This window comes from Hakea prostrata, chromosome 1 (genome assembly GCF_041222555.1).
Source record: "Hakea prostrata isolate BN-2017 chromosome 1, UWA_Hpros_2, whole genome shotgun sequence".
NCBI classification, from domain to species: domain Eukaryota; kingdom Viridiplantae; phylum Streptophyta; class Magnoliopsida; order Proteales; family Proteaceae; genus Hakea; species Hakea prostrata.
In genome coordinates, this window is record NC_142600.1 from 19,036,591 (window position 1) to 19,059,172 (window position 22,582).

The 22,582-nt window shown below is 35.5% G+C and overlaps 1 pseudogene across 1 annotated transcript; it reads left to right on the forward strand.

Annotated features, from left to right (window-relative positions):
- The first annotated feature begins 13,809 nt into the window (after positions 1-13,809).
- Positions 13,810-17,808, forward strand: LOC149028075 (cytokinin riboside 5'-monophosphate phosphoribohydrolase LOG7-like; annotated as a pseudogene). The gene is made up of 7 exons (XR_016172066.1): positions 13,810-14,080; positions 15,010-15,107; positions 15,690-15,720; positions 16,084-16,183; positions 16,285-16,355; positions 17,019-17,162; positions 17,408-17,808. The product of XR_016172066.1 is annotated as a cytokinin riboside 5'-monophosphate phosphoribohydrolase LOG7-like (transcript).
- The last annotated feature ends 4,774 nt before the right edge of the window (positions 17,809-22,582 follow it).

Sequence of the window (22,582 nt, forward strand, 5' to 3'; positions counted from 1 at the left end):
AGCATGATGATCCACCTTGATAAGGTACGAATTTTGGTTGACATTGTATGGCATTTTCAAGATCCCATGACTATGATCTCCTCGTCCTTGTAATCATAGTTGTTGCATCCTAAAATGCCATGTGTTACGATCTGAGGACTATGCAGTAGTAAACGAAGGTTTGTAAAGTATTGTTTATTACTCACCTTCGTAAAGTATTGTTTATTACTCGTCTTATTTGTTTCATTTGTTTTAGGTTATACATGTAGAAATTGTCTTATGGAGTTGGAGAATTTCAAGGATGATATATACCAGAAAGAAAAACAAGAGAATTCAAAGTTAGGCTTTAACCCTCAAAAGGATTTCAAGAGGGGGAAAAAAACTAATTGGCCGTATAATATGACAGTATAATTATACCTAGACACAGTCACATGCAATAACTAATTTTCCCTTAATTTTCACTTTTCCATGAAAGTGAGAAAATCTTTTATATTTTTTGGAACAGTGATTAATTAACTAAGGGCAGAACAATAAAATGACCAAGAATCTACAAAGCTAGACTAATCCCAAACAAAGTCGGGTTGAAGAGAAACCAAATTTTAGAAGAAAACAAAAATTGAGCCTATAAGCTCCTACATAGCTAAGAAACATGCCAACCTATTATCGAACCCGTGTACCAAAGAACTCAAACAATCCGCATTTACATAGTATGGTTGGGAATGATGCATAACCACAAAGAAAACCTTAAACAAAACACGCTCACAATAGCAAGGTTTTACCGTGATTTGGCAAAATTGCCTACTTCCACTCGAGATATAAAGAGATTCCACTCAAACCTAATTTAATCTTCTTCTTCTTTTTGACATTGTTGATACCAGTCACATACTAGGGGGCTTCACAGGCCTAGGGGGATGGGAGAGGGGAAGGGAAAGTTGTGGTAGGAATGAAGGATTGAACCATTGACCTCCTTGGACTATATGCCTCTAAATAGAGGTTCCCACCCATTGTACTAGAAAGCACATCCACACCCTAATTTAATCTCAACCCTTATATTGACATATGGAAACATGTCAGACATCTATAAGGACATGATGAAAATCCCTCTCCACCTTACAAAGGTGTTATCCCATAGATACAACATTTATGGGGAAACCTAATACCTTCATCACCATATAATTAGAACTCTGCTTTCTTTATATAAGTAATTGACCTAAGACCCTTTCTTGTTACAATCAATTTTTAATCACATAAACCCACTAAATACAAGACATACTCGAACACACAAAGTATTGGGAAATCCCATAAAATTCTAACCCAATTACTTGTCATTTTAGGTCCAAGAACCTGAAGCGCCGAAATAAGACAGCTATAGGCCATTTGAGTCAAGATCGAGGATTCGGAAGTTGAACCCATGGACACGAATGAGAAATGAGATGACCTGACCACCATAAATGATTTTGAAATGAGAGAGAAAGCCAACCCAGATGGTTTAGAAAGGTAGATTTGACACTCGTGGAAATCAATGTTAGAAGACCTGAGGCCAAGGTAAATGTTATCATTGAGTCAAACATGTTTAAGAGAGTCTCCCAACCCGTAGGCTGTTGATTTAGTTGACTAACCGCCCCTACCCAAAAAAGGGCAATATTGGAATTTCAATGTTTAAAATCCTATTTTATTGTTCGTTAGCGTCTTACTTGAATATTTTATATCATTGAAGTCTGGAAGTTTGGGAGAATATAAGAGCTTGAGGATTTGTGGAATCTCTACAAGTTTGGTGGTGTTAAAGTGCGTTGAGGTAAAGAAACCCTCAAAACCCTATTTTTAACTATTCTTTTGGGGTATTTCTGTTGATAGAAGACACTGATGGTGATGGTTGTGATAGTTGTTAAAAATTGAATGTTTTGACGTTTCTCATCAGGTCTCCCAACCCCCATCAAGTGGTGATTTATGTTGTTTCTCCCATTTGAGTTCGATTTGCCATCTTAGAGATGCCTTCAAAAAGCTATCTTTTAAACAATTTGGAGACTTTGTTGAATGTTTTGAGAGTATTTTTTGAGCATTATTATTGTTCTGTTGCAACTTCAAAAGCTCCCAAATATGGGATTTTGAAATAAAGCAAGAAAAAACCAACTTATTCGCACCAAGGTGGGTGATCAACCAGCCCTAGTAGGCCCAACTTACTTGCCCTTCCCAGGTCCGATTGGTTGACTTTTTCCGATATTTGGTCTTTGTCCAATTTAATTCAAATTTGTAATTCAATTGTTCTACATGATTTTGCTAGATCTTTCGTGATTATTTAGCTTTTCAATTGCTCACATTTTGGTCTCTTGGAGAGCTCTAACGTCATGCTAGGTGAGGAAGACTATAAATATTTGCCTTTAAAATGTCTTACCATTAAGCTATATTGTTATTGTAAATTCTATAGTATTTTCTTAAAAGAAGAGCTTGGTTGAAACATAAAATCCCTGAAGCCAAGGTCTCCCTCCAACTTCCTTTTGCAACATTGATTCCAAAGCAATCATAGACTGGACCTGTTTGTTCTTCCACCAAAAATCCATTAAGCCAATGCAGCCAGGGGCGGAGTCAGGATTGAATATTGAGGGGGGCGAATATACCTGGGCCAATGCGGGACTCACTGTGGGTCCCATCTCATAAAATTGTATTATATTTTGACGTATGGGGCATACATTAAAAATTTAGGTAAATTAAGCTGAAATTCTAAGCGAGATTTGAATTTCCATTAATAGGAATGAAATTTTTGAAAAAAAGGTTTAAGGATTAAAAACAAAAAATCAATGAGATTAGATCTGATAAAATCTAAGGTTGAATTCTAACGAGATTCAAATTGCTATTAGTAGAATCAAATTGTAGGAGAGAGAAAGAACAACTAAAAAAAAATTATACTTTATTTAATGAATATTTAAAAAATCGTGGTGAATCATGAATGTGAGAGAGAGAGAGAGAGAGAGGAATATTTTGAGAAAGAGAGAGTGAATACTGATAATTGTGGAGAAGATTTTGAAAAAATCCAATGTTTGCTAACTACTCCAATATTTTGTGAGACATGTGAGAAGAAAAAGGAATAAAATAGGAGATTCATGAGAGAATAAATAAGAATGAAAATATGGGAGAGAATATAGGGAAAAATTCATGGATCGTGAGTTAGATTTTAATTAGAATTTAACCCTTTATTCCTTAAAACTAGGGGTTTAATGATAACCATTTGATTATTGATTAAGAATGACATTTGTACCCATCATCTATATCTTAGATTTTTATTTTTAATTTTAGAGGGGGCCAAATAGTGGTATTTCACACATAAAGTGAGAAAAATTAGGAAAATATGTAGGCATTTTTAAATTTTCAAAAATCCGAGAGGGGGCCATGGCCCCCTCCAGTCCCTACGAATGCAGCGTTGCTTGATCGATTGGTAAGACCAACACCTTTTTGTGAAGAGGTCGTAGGTTCGACTCTTGCTGATGGCATATGTAATATCCATATCGCAATATATAAAAAACACCCATTGTACCAAAAAAAAAAAATTTATATTTTAATTTAACTTTGAATACATGCAATTTGGAAAACTGAAAGAGTCAAAAGGACATGGCATACATTGAAGTAGTTGTTGCCTTGTATAGGGTGTCCTTGCTAACAATAGGAAATTCTTTTGCCAAACCAACAACCTTCTTTTTCAATTTCTCTCTTATATAATAAAAAAAACCTTCATTTTTTAAGCCCCACATAGATACCATGGGATTGTACCCTTTTTATATCTAGGATTGGGAGGGCAAGGGTCTTTACTGTGGTGGCTGTCTTTTTGCTAAACAGAGCTACAAATTTCTCATTATTGATGTTTTTGCACAACCAGCTTTGTAGGCTTTCAGAATTTACGTGATATATAGTGTGACAATTAGACTATGATGCCCTACAAAAGCCCGGTCTCATTTGCAAACATGAGATGATTGATTGATGGGACTGATGTGCACTGATGGAGATTCATCTCAATAAACACTCTATATGCAGAAGTGAACCTGAACCTTTAGATAGAGTTTCACCATGGACTTGCATTGCATGATCCATTGGACCAATTTACCTACAAATTACCTTGAGAGTACTATTATATATTAGAGTATTTATTTTTAACAGACTGCTCGTTTTAGTCGGGTCTAAACTTTGGATTGCACACTTTAGTGCCCTAAACTACAGATTACACACTCTCAAAATTGTAAGTTGCACACTCTTAACATTCCATCAAAGATTTTATTAACTCATGAGTGAACCGTCCATATTAGTATCATTAAAATCAAATGACATAACTAACCCATTTAAACTCTCTCATACTCAACATTTAGGAGGGAGAAGTCACCGACTCACCCATCTTCTACCTACACCTCGTCGAAAGTTGCCCCCTTTGCCGGAAATCACCACACCCCTGCCAAAAAAATTTGTTGTAGCTCAAATCCACAGCAATGATTGTGACTGATCCAATGGATTAATCGGTGCCACGTAGAAGTTTCAATGCAACTGGAGGCTCATGATCAACAATGTGAATACAATGCCTAGAATGCTGCCAGTGGACCGATTCATGCTCAGTTAGAGGTAGTTCAATCGGTTGAGTAGTTTCAGTATAGTCTACTAGTCCACGCTGCCAATTGTCGAAAAGAGAGACGTATTAAAGTGACAGTGGGAGCGAAGAAGGTAAGATGGCACCAATGAGATTGCTATGCTTAAAATCGAGATGGGTTAGGTTTTGGTGGTGAACCGTTGTGTAGTCTGGTAGTGTTTCAGATTCAGATGAATATTAAGACAACCTGTGTTTAGTTGCAAGTTTAGCTATGATCAGAATTTCAAACCACGATAATCCCTTCAACTTCAATTTTTTTGTTGTTAACTAGGTATCTATGTGGTTCTCCATTAAAGCCTAGTTAAGGTTATGTTTTAGTTTAAACACAAGAGAGTGAATGAAATGTAGTTGAAAAATTATGAAAAGGGTTAAGCAGTTTTCTTTTTAGCCAAAGACATATCTATTTTGATCTGCTTTGCTGTGAACATTCAAAAAGAAAACCTGATGTTAGGGGGAAGAGAGAGATTTTCCAACAGGGGAGGGTGGGATTTTCTAGCAAGGGTGTGGTGATTTCCGGTGAAGGGGACAACTGATGAAGCGTACACAGAATATGAGTACTCCCTTCACTTCACCCACCTAAGGGTTGGGTATGGTTGTATGAAAGGGTTTAAATGCAGTAGTTATATTATTTGACTTTAACGAGGGTAATATGGACATTCACTCAATAGTTCATAGAAGTTACAGAATTTTAGATGAAATGTTAAAGAGTGTGTAATTTGTATTTTTGAGAGTATGCAATCTAAAATTTATGACACTAAAGCATGCAACCCAAAATTTGAGCCTCACTGAAGCATGCAATTTGTAAAAAAACTCAACATATCATACTACACTAATTCTATCCACTACATTATCATGTGAGGATCCCACCTCCAGTGAGTGATGAGCTGAGACCTCCCATGAGTGTAAGGTTGAAGGGGATCATAGCCTTACATGTAAAATGCAATAAATTGTCTAATATGTATGACCACCTTGCTTTGGAAAGTCTCGTCTTTTAGAGGTAGGATGAGAGCATCCTCCCATTCCGTGACTTTTAGACATTTGTCGGTCTGAAACTATGAGCTCTTCCCATTTTTCTCAACGAAGCTTTATTGACCCACAAAATAAATCACATAAAGCCCACAAATTTAAGGGATTTTTTTTTCCCCAAGACGTATTAGGTGTGTGGTATAATGGTCGGCCTTTTCTATTTTTGAGACGCGGCTCTTGAAAAGTTAGAATAATTTGCAAGAAATTGCTTGGTTGCTGCACAATTAATGCGCAACACCTGCATCGAACAGTTGAAATTTCGATTTCGACCGTTTGCTGTGGATGTTGTGCATTAATTGCGCGGCATTGAAATCGAACTCGAATTTGCAAGTTGTAGATGGGTTTGGTTGTAGATATCCAAAAAATAAAAAAGGTTAGGGGCTTGGGTTTCTTGGCAGTGGCCAACCCAATTTAATTTGAATCTAATTGGGCCTGGTTAGCCCTGAGTTGACAATCTATTTTTACCATTTATTTTTATATATCATCTGAAAGAAAACAAAAATGGATTCCAAAACTTGACTGTACCATGATGGATTCCAAATTACTATTGAAACTTTTTCGGAGTAATCCACATAGTTAATGACCTAGCATGAAGCATCTTATGAATGGAATGTCCATGTCTCATGAATTTGATTCAAAGCTATTCTTCTAAAACAAAAAAAAAAAATCATAAAAACCATCGTTTAAAGAATCCTGCAATAAAGAATATTATCACCTGAACCTTGGATTTAGCTAGATCTCAATTTAATTGACCTGGGAAAAGAAAATAATACTTCATGAGCCGTAGAAAGCCTCCTAACATTCAATAATCATAATCACATGATTTTTTCTTAAATAATAATAGTATCCAACTATTTTAATTATATTTCTTCAAGTAGTGAGATTAAAATCTAAATACTAAGGCTCATTACATGTTCTGGTTTCTCTACTATATAAATAAACTATAACAAGCAAGATCATCCAAATCTCCTCTTGATCGTCTACTGTTACGTAAAGAAAACACAGTTTGTTAAGTACAAGGAATGTATAATGAAGAGGTAGAGAATACATAAAAAAACCCTAAATTATTCAAGCAAGATCAGAACTGTTGTTGCAATATTAGACCAATTTGATCGCCGTGGATTATGGAATCCTCAGGTGCCCACAGGTTATTATACTAGTATTTAGAAATCAAGATGGCAAGCTTAATTAATTAAGAGAATATAAATGGGACCAGACTCTAATGCCTTAACATTTGACCAATCTTTGTAGATACGTACAATAATATAGTCATGCTTGGCTGAGATCAAAAGGAATTCGTTTATTAATTCTCATACGTTTGTTTAATTTGTTAAAAATCTAAATAAAAAATACCCCAAATTGAATAAAAGAAAGGGTTGTTAGTTGTTACCATATTGTCATTAGCTGTGCCTATATGCCATGTATAATGAAGCTGAAATCTATTAGATTGGTAAAACCCCTTCCTTACTCAAATTGGAAATTTTCATTAATTGAACATTATAAAATAAATATAGAAAAGATGTCTCGGTACATTCTGGAAAGACATACAATAGAATTTGAGTTAAATTTGACATACGATCATTCTAGGCTACTCCCTATATACGAACATTGAATATATTGTTATATATCATTTTTCGATGTGACAGAACCAATGTGGTCATGTTTTTCATTTTTATTAGACATTTATATATGAAAGTGAAAAGAGTCTCATACGAAAAGGATTTGTAAATTAAGGAAAGCAATTTCTTTTGTCATTTGTTTTCTAATAAACGTGATCGATTACTCTTTTGAGTATCCTAATTAATGTTATTTTAGTTATTTCTTCTTTCTAGAAGGATTGTCAGTAATCCACAAATTGACATTATCAAAATCTTTCAATTCCTATTCCCTTCCCTAAGATTGTTATGTTTAAATTTGTTGATGTTCTTCGAATATACAGGAACAACTCCATGAGTTGGCTGTTAGAGTGCAAGATCACCTTCTGATCTTCACCTCCATTTTCTTATTCCTGGTTTTAAAGCTAGTAATAATAATAATATGAGTTATCTATAAGAATAAGAAGGAAAGTGAGGAGTTAGGAAGATAATTGCAACACGCCATGCTCATCAATCATGCAGATGATAAGCAATAAAGCATGATTAGTTTGATTAGTTAACATAATCTTTCTCATCACAATTTAATATCCAATAGTTTAGTAAGAATTCCCACTACTCCACACGATGTAACTGAATTTAATTTTATATTATTCTTTGAATATTAAACGAGATATTGAATAATTTGTTTCTTAATAACAAAATTAAGAATCTTCATTTCTCTCAGATCAATAGTCCTTAGATTCTACTCTTTTTCCCATTAATTATTTTTCCTTAATCTTATCCATTCATCCACAATCAAAACCATGTGCATCCCTTGATGGAAATAGTAAAATGATTGGAAACAAATCCTGAAATCTTTGAGGAATAAGGATATATATATTGACCATCCAAATCAAGATCTTAAGCTTAAATCTTAATTATTGGTAATTTAAGCAAAAATTTAATTGGGCAGATCTTGTTCACATTAGGTTTCTGGATATTGCCTGCCACAAATTAGTAATATGTGATTGCTGTAAACAAATATAGTGGGGCTTAATAACTATCTGATTAATATCATTTGGGTTAGATGTATATGGTCATGCAATTAAAGAGATTGAATTAGGTTTTCTATTTGTTTATTAAATTATATATAGACAGGTAGTTTAGTTGAAGAATCTTTTCATTTCATTAAAAGTTTCAGTGGATCTCGATTATGAATGATGAACGGTCCCTAACTATATTAAAAGAGGCATGAATCCCACCTTGACTCCTGTAATTAATGTAACTTAACAAGAAACAAAGTTGATAATCAATGAGTTGCTGGTAAGATTGAGACCGATGGAAACCGACCAACTGAATTACGTATACACCTAATCTTACTTATTCTTTTTTAAGTTAGTTAATCTAACAATGCATTAAAAAACTTCAGCAGAATGATTCTTTTTAGGGTCAAATTAGTGATAATGATCAGTCAAACATCAAAGATTTATCTTCAATATGAAACTTAATCCCAGTATTCCAACATAAATCAAGTTCCATTAAGTGTTTATAGAATCTGCATGAGACAAATGAAATAATTAAAGCTCTTGCTTTTGGATTTCTTGATCAAAGTACTGTGTCGACACTGCATATATTGAACTATAATGATGTGAAAAGTGTACATTGCATATTAGAGAGGTTCCACTTCCATTATAGAAATAAATCTGATACATTCTTTTATTCAGGTCATGAAAATAAACAAGGCAAGTGGGCTCCTGGGACCTTAAAGCCTAGACAATATGGTTGCCTTGAGATTGTCTTACTCTTAGCAGAAGAAATGAAAAAGCTTTCTAGAAAAAGAAAAAGAAAAAGAGAGTGATAGCTCCATATGAACCAACATATTTAGAATTTATCGAATCAAAGATGAAATGCATTGTATTGAGACTAGAAACTAGAAAGCATTGGAAAAAGAAAAGTAGGTGATGGCAACGTTTTGGAATCACCATTTGGAGTGAGTTGTAATGGGAACGTAAATTTTGGTTAGTTAGAGGAAACCCTAAAAATACATACATTCAGGGAGAGGGGCTTATAGCTAGAAAATTCCGACAGTGAAGAGATTATGTAAAGATTCTCTTCTCTTATCACTGCTTTCCGTCTTTTCTCATAAGACGATCGGTCGATCTTGTTGGTCGGGAACTCGGATTCTTACATCACACAATATCACATCACAACCATTCACTAAAACCCATAAGGAAAAGAGAAGCGAGGCTTAAAAGCCACATGTCTGGCTTTCTAAAATCTTAAAGAAGCAAAAGTAGACGAAGAAGAAGAGAAGGAAATCTTAATTCTGATCTTTGAAAGGTACTGTGTCACTGCTTATTAGCTAGTTTACAGTGCAGTAGTAGTGGTGGGGGTGGTTGTGTTTTCTTTCTTTCTTTCAAGTTTCAACCCTTTTCGTTTTTCTGCAACCCAAGAAAAAACATGGAGAGAGATATCGATATTGATTTGAAAGAGAGATGACAAGAGAGCGAAAGGGACAAAGAAGGATCGATCGAGTTTTATTAGGGATTCGTGAGGATCGAGCGTCGGTGCTTCTGCCGGCGGCTGATTGCACGTGCGGCAGGATAATTCTTCCAGTTGTCGCTGTCACTCACTCACTGTCGCCGTCTTCATCACTGGTTGGTGTTTTTACTTTTTAGGTTTTATTAATCAATTCATTTACCAAAGAGAGAGATTGTTCAGATTTCAGAAAGCCTCGAACGGAATGAGAGCCTTGCAGATGCTACCGTCAGTTTTGGGCAATCGAGTCCCAGCGACCCTGCAAAACGTTCCCTGCTCCCATTCCTTCTCTCTCTCTCTCTCCCTAATCGATGCTGCAGCCATTGCAATTTCTCCATCATCATCATCATCACTAATCACATCAACTCTCCAGCCGCAGGTGTCAAGAATAGATATCATATCATTCCACCAGAAGAAGAACTGAAGAAAAAAATAATAAACGGTTGAGTGTTTGCCCTACACGCGTTCTTGTTGATCTCACACGCTACTCCGTCACCTTTTCTCATGTAGATAGATAATAGAGAGACGAAAAGGCTTAACACGTGTCACGTCTTTGTGGTGAAAGCCTCATCAGCATTTCTCGTGTCATTTCATTTCAGTAGAAGAGGAAAAAATGGGAAAAAGCTGAAAATCACATATATAATTTATTTTTAGATTCTGTACCAAAAGCCAAAAGGTGTTTTAAAATAATAATAATTAATTTTGTATGGAGCTATGGAAGGTAGAGTCGCGTTTGGATGGCAGTAGAAAAATGAGAATAATAAGTTTAGACACTTTCTCATTATTCAATCGTCACTGTAGGATATCTGTTGAGATTTGAAAGCTATCAGATCAATCAAATGAGGGTGGAACCAGAAAGGTCGGAACGAAATGTCTAATAAATCTTGTCTGTTTCCTGCTTTTCGATGAGAATTCTGGTGAGGAGAGGAGAGACAATTAAGTGGGAAGAGAAGAGAAGAGAAGAGAAGAGGGAGGAATCATCCTTGAAGAAGCAAAGCAGAGGAATGGAAATAGCCAAATAGGAATTGACTTTCCCAAGAAAATCTAAAACTCCAGAAACCCGGATTTCACTCCCCCTCCTTTCGCTCTCTGTCTCGTCTGTGCACAGTAATCATTCCCATTGTTTTCTTTACTGCACTTCCTTTCTGTGGGTCCCATTTAGTTTCCATTACTATTCTACAAATCTCACCTAGAGATGAAGGCTGCGACCGGGCCTCCATTTTTGGACTGAAATTTGTATTGATATCAAAAGGAGAAGCATTTTAATGGATATTTGGAGGAAACCTCTTCTGCAATTGTTTGGATTCTGCGAATAATTATAGTCTATCTGGTTTTGTTGACTCAGATTATCAATATACTGTTGGAGGATTTATACTTGGTAGGCATGCTACTATAGACAATATAAGTTTTTTTTTCTTTCTTTTCCCATTAGTTATTTGGCATGGAATTTGGTTGGGACATGTAACTCAATTATGGCCACAAGGTGATTCGTATTCATCTTGATACACAAGGAACGAAGTTTCGCCAGGTTCGCTACTCGGCGAACTGGCGATATTTCGCCCCCATATAGAAAATTTCGCCTCTAATTTTTTGGTATTTTTACTAGATAATTTTGATAAATTTGATGCATATCCTAATCTAATGCAAATATGTGGTAAATTTGAATTATTTTCTAAAAATTATTCTATTTAAATTATCTTACCTAACCACATTTAATATGTTATCTTCTGAGGCCTATTCCCTAATCACATTTGGCATGTTGACTTTCGGTAATTTTCACCCATGAGTTTCAGGGGTATTTTCGGTAATTTTGAACTCGAATTTGATGCAAATATGTGGTCAATTTAAATTATTTCCTATAAATATTTCAATTTAAATCTCCTGCCTAGCCACATTTAACGTGTTACCTTCTAAGGCCTAAATCATTCCGACATAGTTGGAATGATAAATCGACGATTCTATTACAAAATCTCTTCATAATTTAAATTGTTTCTATAAATTATTTCATGTATATACTCTTCCTTAACCACGTTTGGCATGTTGATTTTTGAGGACTAGATCACTTGAATATGGTTGCTAAGATTGCTCATTAATCTTTAAGATTTTACTATAAAATGTCTTTCTATTTATAAACTATTCTATGTAAATTCTCCTCCTAATTACATTTAGCACATAAATGTTGAGTCTTGAATCATTGGGATAGAATTTGGTAAGATTGTGATAAAATCGCGAGAGAAATCGCCTAAAAAGTACAAGAAATAACATAAAAACCACAAAAAAAAAAAATCACGATATATCACACGGCGATATCTTCTATATATCGTTTCGCCCCTTGGTTTTGGTTTGACAGGGTGAAATCACCGAATTTTGGCGAAAATAAGTTCCTTATTGATACATAGAGTAATACATATTTGACTAGAGATTAGATGTATCATGATGTAGCATAATAGAATAATATTTGATATCATTATATTTCCAATCAATGGCTTAGCCCACTCTCTTGCTTGGGAGGTTTGGTCCGTGAGTAGTCGGATAATGTGATCATTACCCATTTCTTGGATTCTTGATTTGTGTACTCAAGTTTCCAACGCTTGCTACTTTGAGGAATGAAATGTTTTATTCAGTTTAAAAAAAATTAAAAAATAAAAATGCTTGAAATCTTTGTTTATGTCTTGAATATTGATCCAAAATATTAACAGACAAGTACCAAACAATAGCCTATATCAGTTTATTTGATCATGCTTTTAATTCTTGCTTTGGGACATCGAAGCTAAATTAGAAGATTGATCTAGATTAATGAAATTAATCAGATGGTCAGGTACAAAACATAGCCAATATAAACTTATTTGATCATGTTTTTGGTTGTTGTTTAGAGAGATTAGAGCCAAATTGAATCAAGTTAAAGTGACCCATATGGCACTCATCCACACTTAAAAAATCAAATAATCCCATGATAAATTAATAGCAACTCAACATCTACAATAAAACACACTTTCTCATGAATACTGTCCTCGGAGTTTTTCATTGAAGAGACCATTAATAATAAATTAAGTTAATATTTATATATAAAAATATTTTAAACTATTAATAATGTAGTTAATGTTAATGAACATATTGTACACCTGATCTAATTGATTGATGAAGTGACAAATTGAAAATCACATTCCATCAAAAGTAAATGTCATGTGACATTTCAGCCAAATGTCACTACACTAGACCTTTCTAGCACCCATATTTCTCTACCAAATGACATGTTACCACGTACCCTAGGTTTATATCATCAAAACATTTAAAGAATATTAATTTATAGGGTATATAGATAGATAGATTGATTATATATGTACTTCGAAATTAATGGTTTCTTAGTCATATTTCCATGTACTATTTATATTCACAATCATTCCTAACTTTAGTTATGGTGGGGGGCATGTTATCCGGCCATTGACATTTTTGTGGTACAAAAGGTTACACGTGAGAAGCGTGTCAAATAAATTAAGACCACAATAGAAGGAGAAAATATTAAAGAGGTTCCATTATTAAATTAAAATTTCAACGAACAACCAACTTCCATGATTTTATTTCTCCAAGACCCCTTACTAGTTTTTAATTACCATTTGGGCCTTTCGAATTTCGACGTATTTGAGTCTTTTCTGATAATCAATCTGTGGTTTCTTTTTTTATTATTTAGAGTGAAAATATTCCTAGAGAGGTTGAGCGTATTTCGAAGGATACATTACTCCCATCCTCCATTTGTGTTTCTTGTAGTTTCTTTCATATTTGACGGGATGCCAATGGTTTGATAGATTCTCTAGCTAGGAAGGCTCTGTCTATTCCGAGTAAGACAGTTTGGTCGTTATCCGATCCCTGGTTGTGTAGTGTGTTGTCAATTGAGTCGTTTCCTCGGTAGTTTTTTTGTTTTCTAATAAAATGTCTCTTTACCACAAAAAAAAAAATAATAATAAAAAAAAATAAAGAATATCCATGCTTCGTCGGCGCAGTTAGTTGAGATGTGAGAATATATAAGATAAGTAATCGTGTAGATTGTAGAGTAGAGAGATTATAGGACTGTAGGGCTAAGAGGCTTGCTTCCCCGTAGGGTTCGAAGCGTTTTATATTAAATTCTCGTTTTCTTTCTCATTTGCTCTCTACCCTGTCCGTGCTCGAGTAGTTTTATTCGATTCCACAGAAGAGAGAAAACAGAAGAGGAAGAGAAAGAGAAAGAGAAGCAGATATGGAAGAGACAAAGTCTAAGTTTGTGCGGATTTGCGTTTTCTGTGGGAGCAGTCCAGGGAACAAGACAAGCTATCAAGAAGCTGCTGTTGAGTTGGGCAAGGAACTGGTATGTATGTCTGTCCGTGTCTCTTTCGTTTTTATTTCTTGGTTCTTTCGATCTTTATTTGGTCAAACTTTAGATCCAATAAATATCAATCACGTAATTTTCATTAATGTGTAATGCAACTCAAACTTTCCATATCAGTTTTCTCAATTGTCCTGCTCTGATTTCTTCTGTCCCTTCTTTATTTTTCTGGTGTTCTTCAAATGGGTTTAAACTTGGTTATATAATTTTTCAGATTTATGGTTCCTGAATATTTGAATCATGGGTATTCTTCCTTCTACCTATTTGAGTGTTGAAATGGAAAACAACACCCGTCTCTGCCATTATCTTGCTGCATTTTCAAATCTAGTTTTCTCCGCCTTCTTTTCTTCTCTTCCTCCTTCTTCTCTTGTAAGCTGTAATTGTGAATAGTAGAGTATGAGTTGTAAGAAACAGGCCTTCAACGTGGGATTATTATTGTTGGTGAATTGAAGAGAAGAGACGGGTGTTTTGAGTATATTTTTGGCGTGAGAAATCGCTTAGCTGTAACCCTTCTGTCTGTTGGGCAGCCTTCTTGCATGATCCCGGGGAAGGGGAGAATAATAAAAATATCAAATAAATAAAATTAAAAAAAAATAAATTCTATTGCATTTCCCTAGGGAGCAAACGTGCAAGCTTTGATATCATGATTCAGTAAGCATGTTTTCTCTTGGGCTTCTACACAAACAGTCTTCCTCTCTATCCTTCCCTCCCTCCCAAGATAATGACCTCCATTGTTGTGTTCCATGAAGTACTTATCACTCCGTGACTTCTGAGTGAGAGAAGGGTTTAATTTTTGGGTTTTAATATACATTAGTATTGTCCTTAGTAGGTCTAGATGATGATTGTTTCTTGATGCTCTTTTGTTATTTGTAAAATGTCTTAAGTGCGTTTGTATTTCGATGTGGTTGAAGGTGGAGCGAAGGATTGATCTGGTTTATGGTGGTGGGAGCGTGGGACTAATGGGTCTCGTTTCTCAGGCAGTTCATGATGGCGGGCGCCATGTTCTAGGGTTCGTTCTCTGTCTCTCTCTCTACAACAGTTGTATTACTATATTTAATATGTAGGAATAGAATAGGAGGTTCTCTCAGTTTTGTGCTTGCATGCTGAACTTGAGGCAGATCGTTTCTTCCTCTTGCATGAACTTCCCCCAAGTTTAAGTTTCATTTGTTGTAGGATTCAGGGAACAGTTCTTCATTATTTCATGAAATGAAATGGGTTTGGTATGCTATTAATCTCTAAGTAGAATGGGATTATTTTTGCTTCTTTGGTGGAAGCATTAAAAGTGAAATCGGTTTTGATCTTGGAGATGTCAGTTTGAAACTGCAACTTTATGGTTCTGGGGTTCAAGTGTTCGGAACCTTCTAGGGTATAAATGTTCAGGAACTTTTTCTGTCTTCTTCCACCCCATAAGAAGGAAGCTTTTCTTATGGGGAAAGCAAACTAAAGTTAAGCTTTTATTCTGTACTGAAATGTAGCCTTTTCTAAACCTATTTCCACTGAAATCTTTATGTGTAACTTAGAAAAACAAGTATGGCACTCTGTGCGTGATGTGGTACTGATGCTTATTATGGTTGATGGGTTGTGTTTGCAGGGTTATTCCCAAGAGCCTCATGCCTAGAGAGGTATGTCAACAGAAACTTGATTGAGACCTGTCCTCCTTTTTAGCTGTTCTTACTCCTTATTGTCGGGTGCCATCCTTCTTTGACTAGACTAGATAGGAATGACTTTTAACCCATAAGGTTATCTGTTTATCAAGAATTTCTGTTTCCCTACGGGGTTTTCTTATTGTTCTCTTGTTTATTGTTTTTCACCTTCACTTCTTGGAGGTTGTTTGAAGAATTTAAAATACCAGATATCAATTCTAGGAAGTAGCTGGCCAATTTCCCATTCAAGAAATTAATGTTTTTCTCATTTGACCTTTACATATGATGTTCTGCATGGTATGTTGAGTTGTATATTCCTAAAAATTCCCTCCAACGTTGCAGATTACTGGAGAGCCTGTTGGAGAAGTGAAAGCTGTTACCGACATGCACCAGAGGAAAGCTGAGATGGCTCGTCGAGCTGATGCCTTCATTGCCCTTCCTGGTATGGATTGAATACTTCAAATTTACCACTGAGAAATATTGCTCTTTGCTTATGAATTCCTATTCTCATTTTCTCCTTTTTTCTCTCTTTTTTTACTCCAGGTGGGTACGGAACCCTTGAAGAGCTGCTTGAAGTCATCACTTGGGCGCAGCTTGGAATCCATCAAAAACCAGTAAGGGTTCTCCCATTTATATTGTTAAACAAATTCATTCAGTAGTTGCTGATTTGTTTAAAGTTTGAAATATGCGTCTCAATCATGACACTGAGATTTTTCTTGTGCTGTAATTGAATCAAATAGTGTTTGAAGTCATATGCATGATACCCGGTATTAAGTGTTTGATTAGGTCTTGCCATCTTATGCAAGATTACCGGTTTAATTGTTGATTAAGTTTAGATTTGGTGGCATTTTGACTACAATTGCTTTGACTTGTGAGGTACAATGTATAGCTAAACTTAATGAATTCAAGGGACTAGGAACTTCATTTTCACATTAATTTGAGTCAAAGTCTACAACTTTCGGCCATGATTCTAGTTGGACAAAATCAAATATTCCAATTTGGAAATCTCAGTTCCTATGGTCCTATGTTATTTTAAATTCATGATTAGTAGTGATTTTTTCCTTGCTTCACACGGAAGAATTGGAAACAAAGACATGTTTCGAAGGTTTTATTCGATGAGCATCTCATCTCCTTTGGAAACTGGGAAAAGTAAAAATCTTGATCAAAGAGTTCATGTTTTGTTTACATCAATCTTTGGTCATGCAATGATCCATAAAGATATATGCATTATAACTATAATATTTTACTCGAAACTAACTTAAAAAGAGTTTATGCAGGTGGGTCTCTTGAATGTGGATGGTTATTACAATTCCTTGTTATCTTTCATTGATAAGGCCGTTGATGAAGGCTTTATCTCCCCAACTGCGCGGCGTATTATCATATCTTCCCCATCAGCCAAGCAATTAGTGAGGGAGCTTGAGGTATTAACAATTAATTACTTTACATTAAACAATTGGAGACCAGTCAGTTCTTTAGAAAGTTACTTGGAGCTACTAATCCTGCTGATGTTGACTATATCAGTTTATTGCTTAAAGTATATACTTAGGGTCTTAATATAATATTTTCATTGGATGTTAAAAGTGTCTTCTGTCTTGGGTGAACCAGTCAGTTCTAAGGTTTTCTAGAAATTGCCTGATTTTTTCTTTTTCAAATCTTGTTATGGCAGGAGTATGTACCAGAATGTGATGAAATTTTGTCCACATTGAGATGGTAGGAGTTGGGGGATCAAGCTATGATCCCTGAATCAGATGTGGCGGAGTCTTAGTTATTGTATATCCATCCTTCCTCTCCTTTTTTGGGTAAGAAATCATTATAATACCAAAACCACCATACTTAGCTATTGCAACCACCAAGAGCGTGTTCAAGTCTTTGCTGGGGTACGAAGTTCTTATATATGGAAATGTTAAATACAGTTGTGTGGCTTTTGTTTGTTTGTTTTGTGTAGAAGAAGAGATCTTTACCTCTTTCTTCCAGAATGTCTCAATGGCTTGAAACATTGAAATATCAGTTGGAACAGTTGTATTACAAGATTTGTTTTTTTTTCAGATTATAATTCAATGAAAACCATTGGGGTCATTTTTTCACTTAAATGCTTCTGCAGTGGCATGGTATTAGCAATCCTAGCATCTCAATAATGATCTGTTTTGATGGATTTAAATGTGTCTACTCTTTCAACCCCTAATAAAGAAGAGACAAGTGTTGACTTGCCTATAAACGCGCACCAGTTGATGGGGCATATTTTATTTTCTGGCAAAAATTTCAGTGGCATTCGTTAACTTCCATCTTAAATTAATGTCAACGCATGACTCACCTAATTTATCAATTAGATCTCTTATTAAAAATATGTATATATGACATACTTGCTGTTAGAAGCTACACGTAAATGTTGTAAAAAGGTTAAAACATTTTTAAAAGATAGGAGGAAAAAGATTACAGTTAAAGACTCGGCTGGCTTCGTCTGACCTTGACCTAGAACCATGGTGTTAGTAATAAGAAATTTAACATTTTGAATAAAAAATTGGGTAACTCAATGAGTGGCATTAATAATAAGGTATAACTTGTTGTTGAAAATTCTTTCTGTTTTCTGTTCTTTTTACCTAGAGATGTTTTCTGTGGACAACAGTTTTACCTATGAGAGAGAAAGATTTTTCGAATTGGCATGAGTACACAAGGTTCAAATCTTAAAGATGGTAAGGGTGGGTCAAGCCCAAAATGGATCGGTCCACAAAACCCAGAACAAACACACCACACCCACAAGGGGAGAAAAACACCCACAAGGGGAACAAGGCACGCCCAGGGCGGACACAAAACCCACGGGTGAGCGATGGGAGCGCAAAGTGCGGAGAGGGTCGGACAGCCATCCGCCGCCGATAGGCGTTCCTATCAAGCTCGACAGAAGAACGACCCGAGTTGGAGTTTGCGAGTGCACCAAAGAACCGGAACCGAGGAGCGAGAAAACAAAAAAGCAACCAAAACGGACAAGGGGAAACCAGATCGGAGAAGCGGGGGGGGAAAGAGGGTAACAAAGACGGGAAGAGGAGCGAGAGAAGATAGAAGAAAAAACAAAAGGCGGGAGCGAGGGAGAGCAGAGGAGAGGGAAGCGGGGGCGGAGAAGGGGTGGACCGGAGAGCGAGAGGAAAGAGAAGCGGGGCGGAGAGGTGGTGGAAACGGAGCGAGAGGAGAGGGGTGGGGCGGAGAGCAGAGGAGAGGGGGCGAATGGAGCGGGGAGGCGGGGAAGAGGGGCGGAAGGAGCGGAGGAGGAAAGGAGGGAGACGGCGAGCGGGGGGAGGCGGAGAGGCGGTGAGCAGCGCCTCTCCGCCTCGCCCGGGGGGTGGTTTGGGTTTGTTCCGAATGGAGGGATTGGGATTGCTATTGGAGAGCGCATGCAAAGAGTGATCATCTGAGAGAAATATATTGGCGGAAGGTAATTCTTAAAGATGGTAATTCTAAAAATGCTTCGATCTTTTACTCTTTAAGAACAAACGAATAAGAAGAAGTTTTGTCCCAACTAAATGGGATCGGTAACATGGATTCTTGTTAAGCATATCATTTCTTAGACCTCAGTACTTCCCTTAAGTTTATCTTAAGTATGTTCCTAGTTCTTCTAATTTCTTCAATTTAGATGATTTCACTACTCTGTACAATGGCACTTAAAGGATTCTGTTGAATGTGACTGTACCACTTCAAACGACTTTCTCGTAACTTATAACTTATTGAAGCTGCACTAGTTGGACTAGCTCTAATATGATTATTCCTTATCTATCAAGGAAGTTAAAACTCTACACCTAAACCAACAAATTGATAAGAAACATGGTTTGGAAAATGGTTTTTGGGAAACATATAAGACATCCCATCATGGGAGTAGCAACTTGATAAAATGGTTGATGAAATGGTTGATGAAGGTCTCTCAAGATCAAACCCTTCCCCAACACATAACCATCCCCCACTCCACACCCCCAAAAAGTTTTTTTTTTCCTCTTATCTTGCATTTTTGGCGAGAGGTTTTGCATCAGTGAGATTCCAACATGTGTATCGACACTGGCGGACCTATGAGGGGGCCATGGCCCCGAATTTTTAAAAATTTTATGTATATTCTCTTAATTCCTTTAATTTTTCCAATTTTTTTCTTCCCACATGTGAAATGTCACTATTTGACCACCCCAATAATGAAAACAATTTTTAAAGGTAAAATGATGGATATAAATGTCATTCATACTAAAAAACTAATTCATCAATCCCTATTTATTCTTCCATCTCATCTCTCTGATCTTTTCTTCTTATTTATTCTTTTATGTTTCTATAAAGGTGGGTTAAAGGAAATTTTTGAAAAAATAATCTTATTAGGAATTCAAAAATCAAAATGTTATGTTTAATTAGAAACTAACTCTTCAATCCCTATTTATTTTCCTCTCTCCTATTTTCTTCCTATTTATTATCTTCCCCTTTCTATAAGGGTGGGTTAAGAAAATTTGGAAAAAAATTTACTCCACAATTAGGTCTCTTTCTCTTTCTCTTTCTCAATTTATTTATCGTTTATCTTTTTATCTTTTTTTTGTTATTATTTTTATTTGATTTTATATTCTATGTTTCTTTATTTCTTCTGCAATTTTTGTTATTTGATTTTGTATTGTGAATAAAATGTCTATAGTTAGTAGGTAACTACCTTAACTACCATTGATAACCAACGGGGGTTGGTCCAAGTGGTAAGTAGCTTGGTTTGCTTAAGCAAGGTTCCGGTATCGAATCCTTGTGGATGCAAAAAATTCCTCTGGGAGACTCACCCTCCACAACTAGGTGTGCGACACGGGTCGAACCACCGGTTTATAAAACCGGGGTTGCTAAACCAAAAAAAAAAACTAACTACCTACCATTGATTTCTTGCATCTCTTACCTAAAAAAAAATTTCGGTTTACATCTCCTACTAAAGAAAATTTTGGCTTGCATCTAACTTTTAGGGTTGAAATCATGTGTATATTATTTTTTATATTGTTGCTTTAATTTTATCTATATTTTGTTGGAAAAAAAATATCATTATCAATAATTTACTTTTTTTTTTTAAATATGTGTGGGCCCCACAAAATATATGTGGGTCTATTCTTTAATTTAATAAATAATTTAGAAGTGAGACCCCAAATGGGTTTTATAAGGGCCCACACATTATGTGTGGCAAAAAAACATTAGTGTTTCTTCAACGGGAAGGTTATCTGGCTTTCATTCTTCGCGCCCCCCACAATTGCATCCTGGGTCCGCCCGTGTATCGAGTAGCCAACGTTGCAGCTAATCTTCAGGCTGATCATGAAACAGTCACACAACATCAAGTAGGGGGTAAAAACTCGAATGATTCTGGGTCAGTAACAAGTTTTGGGCCCCAAATATTTGTATAAGAGGCTTTTTGATTCATAAGTATTGATATCGATCACTTTTAAAAATTGTGCAATATTTATGAATTATTCTCCATATTTCGAATCAATCTCGGATCTTGTGGAGTTTTCTTTGAATCCTCCTTGATATCATTTAAATGTTTTAATATGGTGTGACTTAATATGTGAACAGTTTGTTAATCGATGTGTCTACCATATGGCATGCCATCTCATTGATTTTTCTAGATTTCATCTTTACCAGTGCTATTAAATAAATGAATGGAATCAAAATTCAAATCGAAACCAAATTGAACAATAAAAATAAATAACTGGATAAATGAATGAAGTCAAACCAGTTAACCAAACTGTAGTAATTGAATTTTGATTTAATACACTTCAGATACATTATGAGCCGAATAAAAATCAAATCTCAGCAACAACCTGTCATGGTCCTCATTTCTGGGTGTTTGGGTGTGAGTTTATATTACTGTTTTGAGTTTTCTTGAGAGATCTCCACTGTGAATTCCATTCAGATATGTGAACCATGTTGTTGGATCTGTACATATCATGATCTTAATCGGTTTTCTGTTGGTATAATTTTATTTGGTGTTCATCTTGATCTGGAAACTAATTAGGAAACGCAAAGCAGAAGACAAACCCCCATGCTACAGTACTCCAATAAGAATGTGGAAAATATATTCTTGTTGAAGATGAATAGCTATAAGCTATCTTTGTTAATTAAAAATATAGAAAGGATTCGAAAGAGACTCAGATCCTGCTATCAAACATTTAAAGCGCCATGTGGTTCCTTTCTAACCATTAATTTGGATTTACACTCCCCTAGAATCATGGAACCAAAGGATTTCATATTTTCATTCTTAGAGAAGTAATTAAAACACAATCTATGTGTACATAATAAGCCTTCACATGAGGGGAATAAATAATCGTAATGACCCTCCTAATTTAATAATTAATACTAAATGAAGTTTTGGGCAAAAAATAAAATAAAAAATCCTAATGAAGTAATCATCTGCATATCTTAAAACTTAAGATAGATAATTTGATTCTTTTTTTCCAGGTAAATAGATCTTGATTTGCTTTTTTTTTTTTTTTTTTTGGGTGAAAAATAAATTCATTGAACAACAGAACTATCACAAACTGTAATTTTTAGAAAGAATAAGGTAAAGAACGAGAGAGAGGAGAAGATGAAAGTGATGATTTTGCTGTGGAGGCTCAGATAAAATTTCTAAGCACTTCTCAAAATAACTTCACTATTTTTAAGGCTAATTTACAAGTTGATTCTATATAGGAAACAAAGTAGAATTAAAATAGGAGACATCAACAAATCCTAATTCCTGGAGTAATTGTTTTATCCATACCATCTCGCATATGGCCTGTGTCATAGCACGATACTCACATTCTACGCTTGATCTTGCTACCACAGTTTGTTTCTTACTCTTCAACGACACAAGATTTCCTCC